At 38.0% G+C, this 11,706-nt stretch overlaps 1 pseudogene; it reads right to left on the reverse strand.

Annotated features, from left to right (window-relative positions):
• Window positions 1-3,891: 3,891 nt before the first annotated feature.
• On the reverse strand, window positions 3,892-4,013 carry LOC129881211 (5S ribosomal RNA; annotated as a pseudogene).
• Between the last annotated feature and the right edge of the window lie 7,693 nt (window positions 4,014-11,706).

An 11,706-nucleotide genomic window follows, 5' to 3' on the forward strand; every position in this document is an offset into this window, starting at 1 on the left:
GTGTCGAGGTACGTTTGGCCCGATCCATATATATCATAATGCATATACATGTACTTAAAACTCTATAAAATATCAAACATCCCACATATGTCATCCTAAAGCATGTTTAAGAGCCCCTAGATATACGAGCTTACACATCCCAACACTATTCAACCTATAGGAGGCTTGAGGGTCGTAGTTCAACTACTTCAAGGTCATTATCATTCAAAAGTGGGTACAACTCATGAGTTACATCTAGAATCTATAAATGGGGCTATATCCAAATCTATGTCCTATAGAACCTTTAGTCTAGTCTTTCTCGAAGCAGGAAAAGACAAGCTTTACATGCACCGCTTCCTATCACATAGAAGACTTGAAAAGTAATGACTCAACTTGTTACAGGAGTTCTAATCAGTAGGATCAATAGGAAGTGAACAAGAGTCTTAACTCACCCTCAGAGTTTTAAGAGTGGAATAACTTCAAACTTCATATACATAATACTTACATCTAAGTCGTGCCAAAGGAGAGGAGGAATAACTTTGCATACACTACTTCTCAGTATATAGAATACTTGAGGAATGGAAGCTTAACTACTTTAAGAGTCTTAATATTCAATTGTGAACACGAATTATGAATCATGAATCATGTTCAGAGCTCATGAATAGAGTTACCCCAAGCTTCATACAAATATCACTTGTCACTTATATCTAACACATGCCCAAAAGAAAGAACATATAGGCTCTACATATTTATACCAAAACATGCCAAAAGAAGGAATAGCTTTACATACCTTGTCTGAATTATTCCCTATCCTACTTGCCTCGCCGTACTTTGAACCTATTCAACATAAAAGTAGTATGAATATCAACCCCTTTTACTTTCCATCACCATAGGTTACATCTTAGTATTAATGGAATCTATTTCCTTAGTCGTTTCCCCGACTAGTTCTGTTATTCGCTAAGGCATCGACGAAAATTGGGCAGCACCTCCCCTATAATGTGCCCTATCTAAATTTCCAATTAGGTCCCTAAGACCTACAGCCAACCAACCATAACAACCTTCAGCAATTCACACCAACATTATACAACATAAACTCCAAATGACTTATTCAAAAATATGGTAGGACAATAGGGCGTCTAGCCTTTATTTTGTAACGCCTTTCATTATACGCAACGAGGGGTCGTGTGGATGCAACCAGCAGCATACACACCCCTTTTAGAATTCATTTAGGCCCTGCAACAATACATTACACCCCTGCAGAAATAACTTACAAGAAAAACACTTTATTTTGACGACAATTCACTTATAGCGACTCCAATTTAGTTTATTTCAGGCGTCAAACATATTTATCATATTTTCACATTTCCAGCCACTTACACAATGTATAATACCCTCTATAACAACACCATAAACTCCAATTTAAAAGGAAAGGCCTTACCTTATGTTAAACTTGTCAAATTCGCCAAAACTATCCAAAATGAGAAATCTGGACAGCCCACTGTCTTATATTGTCGCTTAGTTTTGGAGGGGTAATTGAGCGAACCAGGATTTGTGGCCTCGATGAAAGTTATATACATGTGTATCAAGGTCGGAAAAAAAATTTAGTTACCCCTACAGATTTTTTGTACGAAAATATATGACCAAAATACTCACAGCTGTCCGTGTAGGATTTCCAAAACATGATCTGGGCAGCAGCTCCCCCATGCTTCACAACCAATTTTTGAGCAGATAAAAGCAAAACTGGGTTTTAGAGTCTAAAAGAAAGTTATATACCTATGAAATATATTTCCAAAACATCTTGAATCACTTAAAACTAAGCCTTACACAAGGATTTATACTCATTTTACTAACAGCAGTTTAATTCAAAAACGGGTCTGTTCCCTAGCGTTTTCTCTTTAAGCTTCTCTTAGTTTTCCAAGTGTAGTACTGAAAAAATGGTTCCGTAAGCATCTTAATATACACATATACACCTCCACGTAGTTGAGGAATACCGTAGATAACTAATTGACGGAGGAGAAGTGAAGAACTCACCTTTAATTCTTCTAAACCATAGCTGCCTCCTTCCCTTCTTCTTCTCCACGTTTTTCTCTCTATGTTTTGGGCTGATTTTGGATAAATAATTACTTAAGAGTCATTAGCATACATATATATGGTTCCTTAGGAAGTGCCACGTGTCATCCCCTAAATGTGACATGTGTTAAGCCCTTATTGGGCCACGAATCCATACCTAGCCTCCAAGGCTGCCATGTGGCAGTGTGGGACCCACCTCAAGTAGGTGTGTCACCTACTTGGTCCAAGTAGGTGCATCACCTACTTAGTCAAAGTAGGTGCATCACCTGCTTGCTTTTGAGTAGGTGCTACGCCTCCTTCCTCCTCTTCGTTGGGTTCGTAATCTCGTCTTACTTTAGGAGCCTATGTAATCCTTGATACATAAGCTAAACATGTACTCCAGTGGCTTAGTTATGTAAGTCGTCCAAGTTGGTAGCTTACGTAAGTAAGTCGAGTCCTACGACTGATTTCTCGGCCTCTAATTCATTTCAAATCCTTATAGACCTATTTCCAACCTTCACTCTCAAAGGCGTCACGTTCTTCCTTCCTTAGAGTTATTTAATCATGTTATAGATAATCTGGGTCACGGGACATCTTTCAAGAAGCTTAAGAAGACGTTCCAAAGCATAAAGGTACATGGTATAACATCCTTCCCCCCTTTAGAACATTCGTCCTCGAATGTAAACCAAAACCTTCCTCCGTACCTTATACCGATTATATGGAGAGGTCCTCTATCCCATTGCCATAACATATACTTTCATCGAGCAATCAATATCAGAGTTCCAAAGGTTAGGATTACTTATAGGCATAGGGAACAGGTGATATTTCTTTTCTATTACTTCTTTCCCATTTCTTTACCACACATCATATTGCACCCTTTACACGGAACATGTATAGGAGCTTAAAATAGCCCGAAAGATGTTTTAGCATCACCATACAAGTCTATACGTAAACTTGTATCATTTCTTACTTCCTTCCTCTACTTACCCTTGAGTTTCCTCATATTCCAGTATAGGAGAGATCTCTCATCCTTTCCTTATTTTTCTGCTTGTACACCACAATATTAGTAGTCAGTAACTTTGTTACCAACATCTTACCTTCAGTCGAGTATAGCCTGGCTATTCCTTACAGTATGTTTAAGTTCTCATCGTAATTCTCTTATTGTATTCATCCCCTTTGTATGCACCTATTCTTTGATGTATTACTATTCAAGTCCTTACTATTAATTCTCCGCACTATCTTTGGTATCATGGCTTCTATCCGTTTATTGCTAGCCTTTAGATCTTACTAACCCGTGCCAGTATGAGATCTCACTTGAAGCCACTTCCCCCCTTTAGGGTGTACCCATGTCACTATCTGTTGTATTCTACCTGATGCCCTTATTTCCAATTTTCCAATACGTATGATTCTTTTCCAATACATTCGATATACTGCACCATATCTATGCCTTCATTTATATCTTCCATACATTTGGTTTTCTAGGTACGACAACTTAACACAATCATGAGGTGCTAATCCAGTCTAATTATGGGAACTCGAGTCATGTAGCAATTTATTCGAAACCATTTTCCATTTATTTTGATCAACAACTAGCTAGGGCTTAAAGTCGTTTCCAATTCTCAAATAGGCAGTACTTACCTTCCGACGCTCGGTGTCCCAAGCTTTGTCTTAGTCCTAGCCTTATCCTAGTGGGTATCACTTGTCCCTTTAATGAATTCACAATGCGCTAGTTGTTTTTCAAAGCTACATCCCCTATCTCAAGGGTCTTATCATCTTTCACGCTGGAGTTACGTATCCACAATACTTTTTTATATCAACAATGCCATGCATGGCCAACTTGTATGTATACATGCATATCATCTCATATCACATCCACATAGGGCTTCCCGGGGGGGTCACCCATCCCAATATTATTCTTGCCCAAGCATGCTTAACTTCGAAGTTCTGATGGGATCCGGTACGTTAGTGCTGGTATGATCGCACCCTCCCCCATAGAGCGCATATCTATCGAAGAAGATGATGACCCAGTAGCCGATCCAGTAGGCCAAGATGCACCGCCTAAGTTACCCTTATATTCTTATTACACGGACCACATCCTATCTTTAGCCACTTTCTCACAACGCTCTACTCATTTTCATAACTATCCTCATTATATTCACATCATATCTTGTTCGCATTCTACCTCATAGTATAACACTTCTTAACCTTTTTCATGATTCTTACTATGGGTTACTTACAATTCTTAGTTAGTCTTACCCTTAATATATCGTTCTGTCCAAAACTACCAGTCTTTCCTAAATCATTTCCCTTTTATTTCAAGGAAAATTTAGGCAGAGTTTCCTCTGTATTTCTTACTATCTCAACACCTGCACACAGAAAATGCCAATAATGCCTTACAGGGGCAATACGAATAAATATACATATATACATATTATATCACGTCATATCGCAGCCTCACAGGGCGCCCAATATCAATAATAGTATAAACTGATGGACTTACCTCATATATCCAACTCGAACTGCACTTGTTTAGACTTTCCGTCTACTTTTCCTTTGAATTTTCAACTTTACATGTCAACCGTAATTCAATACCTTACCTGGTACCTATTATTCGTGCCTTTGTTTACCTGCATGCTTTATGACTTCTAATATCGTCAGTCACTTTCTACTTTCGATGTTGTCCTTCTACTGAAATCACAGGTTAGTATGAGGAATTTCATTCCCTATGACTCAGTTCTATTGCACGATCTTAGATATGAAAGAAAGGTAACATCCTAAATGTCATGTAGCCTCCTGTTTATAGATGTGATGCATAGCACATCGATAAACAAGACTTTACTAGACACGGTCTGTAGACACTCTAAGGACGAACTGCTCTGATACCACTTCTATCACGACCCAACCCCGTGGGCCGCGATTGGGGTCCGACCTGGAACCCTGTTTACGTAACTGTCAACTACAGCCAAATTGAACTATGTATAACGTGATACTGCTCACAAAAACCTCAATGGGTTAAAACTTTTTCATGTTCATATAGCCTCCTAGATATAGGAACCAAACACATGAACCCAGTGGGTGATAAAATATTCATACACGTGTGGCCTCTTTCATTTGCATCATGTCATGAAAGGGGAAAGCCAGCCGAGAAGGTTGCCACAATATAATAGCTTTTACAATATATCGCATAGGCATAACCAAAATATACTCCTAAAAAAACCACACACATATATCTACAGACCTCTAAGTATAGGAACGACAACATATAGCGGGACAGGACCCCCGTCGTACCCCTGCATAAACGAATATATACATCACAGGAGCAGTATTCAAATGCTAGGATCTAAAACAGTGAAGCACTTCCAACATAGCTGAGCGGAAATCCTAAGCTGGCAAATCTCCAAAATGAACATCTGTACCTGCGGGCATGAAACGCAGCCCCCCAAAGAAAGGGGGGTCAGTACGATATATGTACTGAGTATATAATCACAACATAACTAAGATAACAACTGAACTAAGGATGCAGGAAACCCAGTATAACATTTAATAGGGTACTGTGTCTGCACCTCACAAAATAAAGTCATGTATACCATTATCACATACCGTATCTAGCCCGCGCGGGGGACTCGGTGTTACAAACACATCATCTATCATGCTAGGTAAATATATGCCATTAACGTTGTGGGATGTATAGCTCGATCACTGTATATGGAAAGTACATGCCGAGGAATGATGGCCCGATCTATGTATCATATAATAATGCCGAGGAATGACGGCCCGGTCCATATATCGTATAACAAAGCTGAGGTACGATGGCCCGATCCATATAATGCATAATAATGCCGAGGTATGATGGCCCAATCCGCATAATGCATAATATTGTTCAGGTACAATGGCCCAATCCGTAGAATGCATAATCTATGGTGGAACGTACGACTCGATCCTTACATAGCAAAATGTGTCGAGGTACGTTCGGCTCGATCCATATATATCATAATGCATATACATGTACGTAAAACTCTGTAAAATATCAAACATCCCACATATATCATCCTAAAGCACGTTTAAGAGCCCCTAGATATACGAGCTTACACATCCCAACACTATTCAACCTATAGGGGGCTTAAGGGTCATAGTTCAACTACTTCAAGGTCCTTATCATTCAAAAGTGGGTACAAGTCATGAGTTACATCTAGAATCTATAAATGGGGATATATCCAAATCCATGTCCTATAGAACCTTTAGTCTAGTCTTTCTCGAAGCAGGAAAAGACAAGCTTTAGATGCAACACTTCTTATCACATGGAAGACTTGAAAAGTAATGACTCAACTTGTTACAGGAGTTCTAATCAGTAGGATCAGTAGGAAGTGAACAAGAGTCTTAACTCACCCTCAGAGTTTTAAGAGTGGAATAACTTCAAACTTCATATACATAATACTTACATCTAAGTCGTGCCAAAGGAGAGGAGGAATAACTTTACATACACTACGTCTCAGTATATAGAATACTTGAGGAATGAAAGCTTAACTACTTTAAGAGTCTTAATATTCAATTGTGAACACGAATTATGAATCATGAATCATGTTCAGAGCTCATGAATAGAGTTACCCCAATCATCATACAAATATCACTTGTCACTTAGATCTAACACATGCCCAAAAGAAAGAACAAATAGGCTCTACATATTTATACCAAAACATGCCAAAAGAAGGAATAGCTTTACATACCTTGTCTGAATTATTCCCTATCCTGCTTGCCTCGCCGTCCTTTGAACCTATTCAACATGAAAGTAGTATGAATATCAACCCCTTTTACTTTCCATCACCCTAGGTTACATCTTAGTATTAATGGAATCTATTTCCTTAGTTGTTTCCCCGACTAGTTCTATTATTCGCTAAGGTGTCGACAAAAATTGGCTAGCACCTCCCCTATAATATGCCCTATCCAAATTTCCAATTAGGTCCCTAAGACCTACAGCCAACCAACCATAACAACTTTCATCAATTCACACCAACAATATACAACATAAACTCCAAATGACTTATTCAAAAATACGGTAGGACAATAGGGCGTCTAGCCTTTATTTTGTAACGCCTTTCATTATACGCAATGAGGGGTCGTGTGGCTGCAACCAGCCGCATACACACCCCTTTTAGAATGAATTTAGGCCCTGCAACAATACATTACACCCCTGCAGCAACAACTTACAAGAACGACACTTTATTTCGACGATAATTCACTTCTAGCGACTCCAATTTAGTTTATTTCGGGCGTCAAACATATTTATCATATTTTCACATTTCCAGCCACTTACACAATGTATAATACCCTCTATAACAACACCATAAAATCCAATTTAAAAGGAAAGGCCTTACCTTATGTTAAACTTGTCAAACTCACCAAAACTATCCAAAACGTGAAATCTGGACAGCCCACTGTCTTATATTGTCGCTTAGTTTCGGAGGGGTAATTGAGGGAAACAGGATTTTTGGCCTCAATGAAAGTTATATACATGTGTATCAAGGTCGCAAACAATTTTTAATTACCCCTACAACAATTTTGTACGAAAATATATGACCAAAATACTCACAGCTGTCCGTGTAGGATTTCCAAAACATAATCTGGGCAGCAGCTCCCCCATGCTTCACCACCAATTTTCGAGCATATAAAAGCAAAAATGGGTTGTAGAGTCTAAATTAAAGTTATATACCTATGAAATATCTTTCCAAAACATCTTGAATCACTTAAAACTAAGCCTTACACAAGGAGTTATACTCGTTGTACTAACAGCAGTTTAATTCAAAAATGGGTCTGTTCCCTAGCATTTTCTCTTTAAGCTTCTCTTAGTTTTCCAAGTGTAGAACTGAAAATATGGTTCCGTGACACGTGTCAAGCCCTTATTGGGCCACAAATCCATACCTAGCCTCCAAGGCTGCCATGTGGTAGTGTGGCACCCACCTCAAGTAGGTGTGTCACCTACTTGGTCCAAGTAGGTACATCACCTACTTAGTCAAAGTAGGTTCATCACCTGCTTGCTTCTGAGTAGGTGCTACGCCTCCTTCCGCCTCTCCCATGGGTTCGTAATCTCATCTTACTTTAAGAGCCCATGTAATCCTTGCTACGTAAGCTCAACATGTACTCTAGTGGCTTAGTTATGTAAGTCGTCCAAGTTGGTAGCTTACGTAAGTAAGTCGAGTCCTACGACTCATTTCTCAGCCTCCAATTCATTTCAAATCCTTATAGACCTATTTCCAACCTTCACTCTCAAAGGGCATCACGTTTTTCCTTCCTTAGAGTTATTTAATCATATTATAGATAATCTGGGTCACGGGACATCTTTCAAGAAGCTTAAGAAGACGTTCTGAAGCATAAAGGTACGGGGTATAACATTGGTTGTGTATTGATGCAATATGGTAAGGTAATATTCTATGCTTCTAGGAAACTTAAGGTTCATGAATGGAACTATCTAACCCATGATCTTGTACTAGCAATGGTTGTGTTTTCTTTGAAAATGTAGAGGCACTATCTTTTTGGTGTCCATGTGGATATGTTCACCGACCACAAGAGTTTACAATATGTGTTTAAGCAAAATTACTTGAACCTTCCGCAAAGGAGATGACTTGAATTATTAAAGGAATATACTATGAGAGTGTTGTATCATCCGGTCAAAGCTAATGTGGTTACCGATGCACTAATTAGATTGTCCAGCAATAGTGTGGCATATGTTGAAGAAGATAAGAAATAATTGATTAAAGATGTTCATAGATTGGCACATTTAGGTGTGCATTTGGTTGATTCTAATGATGGAGGCGTTCTAGTTCATAATGGTTCGAAAATGTCTCTTGTAGTGGATATTAAGGCCAAGCAGGACCAAGATCCAATGTTGATTGAGTTAAAGAAGTCGGTTACCAAAAAATACTTTGAGGCTTTCTCCCAAGGGGGAGATGGTGTGCTACGTTACCAAGGTCGTTTGTGTGTGCCTAATATTGATTGGTTGAGAGAGTTGATATTGAATGAGGCCCATAGTTTAATATATTCAATTCATCTAGGTTCCACCAAGATGTATTATGACTTAAGAGAAGTTTATTGGTTTAATGGCATAAAGAATAACATAGCAGAGTTTGTAGCTACGTGTCCAATTTGCGAACAAGTTAAAGTTGAACATCAAATACTGGGAGGTCTAGCCTAAGACATTGAAATTTCTTCTTGAAAGTGGGAAGCTATAAATATAGAATTTGTAATAGATTTGCCTCATATTAAGAAGCTACATGATTCTATTTGGGTTGTTGTAGATTGGATGACCAAATCGGCTCATTTTCTACCGGTTAAGACTTCATACGGTGCCGAAGATTATGCTAAGTTGTATGTTCATGAATTGGTAAGACTTCATGGTGTGCCCTTGTCCATCATATCGAATCGAGGTACACAATTCACTTCACATTTTTGGAAGTTATTTCAAAGGAATCTCGATACAAAGGTGAAGTTAAGTACCATTTTTCATCCTCAAACCTACGATCAAGACGAAAAAATAATCCAAACTTTAGAGGATATGTTAAGGGCGTGTGTTATCAATTTTAAAGAAAGTTGGGATAAACATTTTCCATTTATTGAGTTTGCCTATAATAGTTATCGTTATAGCATCCAAGTGGCTCCTTTCAAAGAATTGTATGGGAGGAAATATAGATCCCCGGTGGGATGGTTTGAAGTTGGTATGATGGCCTTGATTGGTCCAGATTTGGTTATCGATGCTATGGAGAAGGTAAGACTCATTAGGGAGAGATTAAAGATGGCTCAAAGTCGTCAAAAGTGTTATTCTGATGTTTGGGAAAGAGAGCTTAAATTTGAAGTGGATGATTGGGTTTATTTGAAGGTTTCACCCATGAAGGGTGTAATGAGTTTTCAACACTTCGACGATCTAAAGAAATGAACCTGTCGGGTTAAATTTAATAAAGGGTAATTGTGTTTTTCCAAAGTTTGGTTCAATAAACCTAGACACTTTTATGGCCAAGTTCAAAGTCTATAAATATTCAATCCTTCAAATTCCCCTTTTATTCAATTCATTCTCCTAAGTTCCAAAACGAGGGACTTTGATTTATTTTGGATCCAGGGAGTTTGAGCATTCTTTACCTTAGCCTTCTCTTTTATCCTTACATATTTTAAAAACCAGTAAGGTGCACGACAATTCTGCATCGCGGACTTGCTTGCCTCTGCGCCGCGGACCTGGTGTGGGTTTTTTCGGATGAATTTAGTTTTTAGCAAGGGCACTTTAGACTTTTCTCTAATTGTTAGCTAATGAATCTAGACGTTTTTAGGACCTAATTCAACTTTATAAATTAACTTAAACCCCTAATTCTATTCATTCTTCTATAATTGACCTACTCAAATATATCTCTCTCTACAAAAGACGTTCAAGGGCTCCATTGAAGACTTCAAGTAAATTCACTCAAGCTCTCCATCAAAACTCTAATGTTCTTCCAAATTGATTGGTGTTCTCACTTAAGGTATGTGGGTATTGACTCATGGATCCTTTCATCCATGAAGCCCAATCAACTTCTCAAGATTTTCTTTCAAATTAAAGTATGGTATTTCATGAGTTTTATGATCTCTGTTCATATTACATGAATTATGATTCAAAGTATGATCCTGATTCTATTTTGATATAAATTGATGGTTATTGCATTAAATTGAAGAGTTTTTCCATTAATTCTCTTATTTTAATCTCTAGGGTTCATGATGTAAATTATGAGTATTTGAATTATACTTCCAAGGGATATTATCTATATGAATTATGTATGGGATGATATAAAGTTTATGATCATGCATGTTTTCAAGTCAATTTCATGATTTTTAAGTCATTGATCATGCATTCATGTCTTACCCTAATTTCAAGTATAAGTTATTATCAAGAATTTCCAAGTATAAATTATGATTATGTATTTCAATTATGATTATGAACTATAAGTATGTTTTGAATGATGATTTTCATGCATGTTATGAAGTAAGGTGACTTAGGGCCCTATTTGGGGACATAAGGCCTAACTATACGAATTATGCAAGTATGATTGTAATGATGAAAGGAAAATTTTCACATTACAAGTATGTTATGAAAATAAGCTACTCTAAGATTTCAAACCTATGATCATGACTATGATATATGAAATTATGATTTCTATGCTATGCATGTATTCCATGGGATTTGACTTAGCACCGAGTGGACTTGAGGTGGGGTCCCTACTAAAAGACCTAGTAGCAATCTCATATCTCTTGAACTACGTGCCACCATAGGTACAAAGGGATTAGAGGCAAATACCTAACTCTCTAAGAGGTGAGTACCCAAAATATCACGTCTTAGAGATGAGTACTAGAGTATAACAACTAGGAGTGAGTACCGAGTTCACATAACCGCTTAGTGGATCCACTTAGGCATATAAGAGTCTACCTTGGTAAGTAGTCTCCCCCTTTCCTCCGATGTAGAGGAAATATTAGGATTTCATTATCACGACCCAACCCCGTAGGCCGCAACTGGGGTCCGACCTAGCCCTCGTATACATACCTATCAGCTACACTTAAGTTGAACCGTGTGTGATGTGATACTATACACAAAAACCTCAATTGTTTAAAATTTTCTCATATACATGTAGCCTCTTTCATTCGTATCATATCATAAAAGGGAACGCGAGC

Source organism: Solanum dulcamara, chromosome 2 (genome assembly GCF_947179165.1).
Source record: "Solanum dulcamara chromosome 2, daSolDulc1.2, whole genome shotgun sequence".
NCBI lineage: Eukaryota > Viridiplantae > Streptophyta > Magnoliopsida > Solanales > Solanaceae > Solanum > Solanum dulcamara.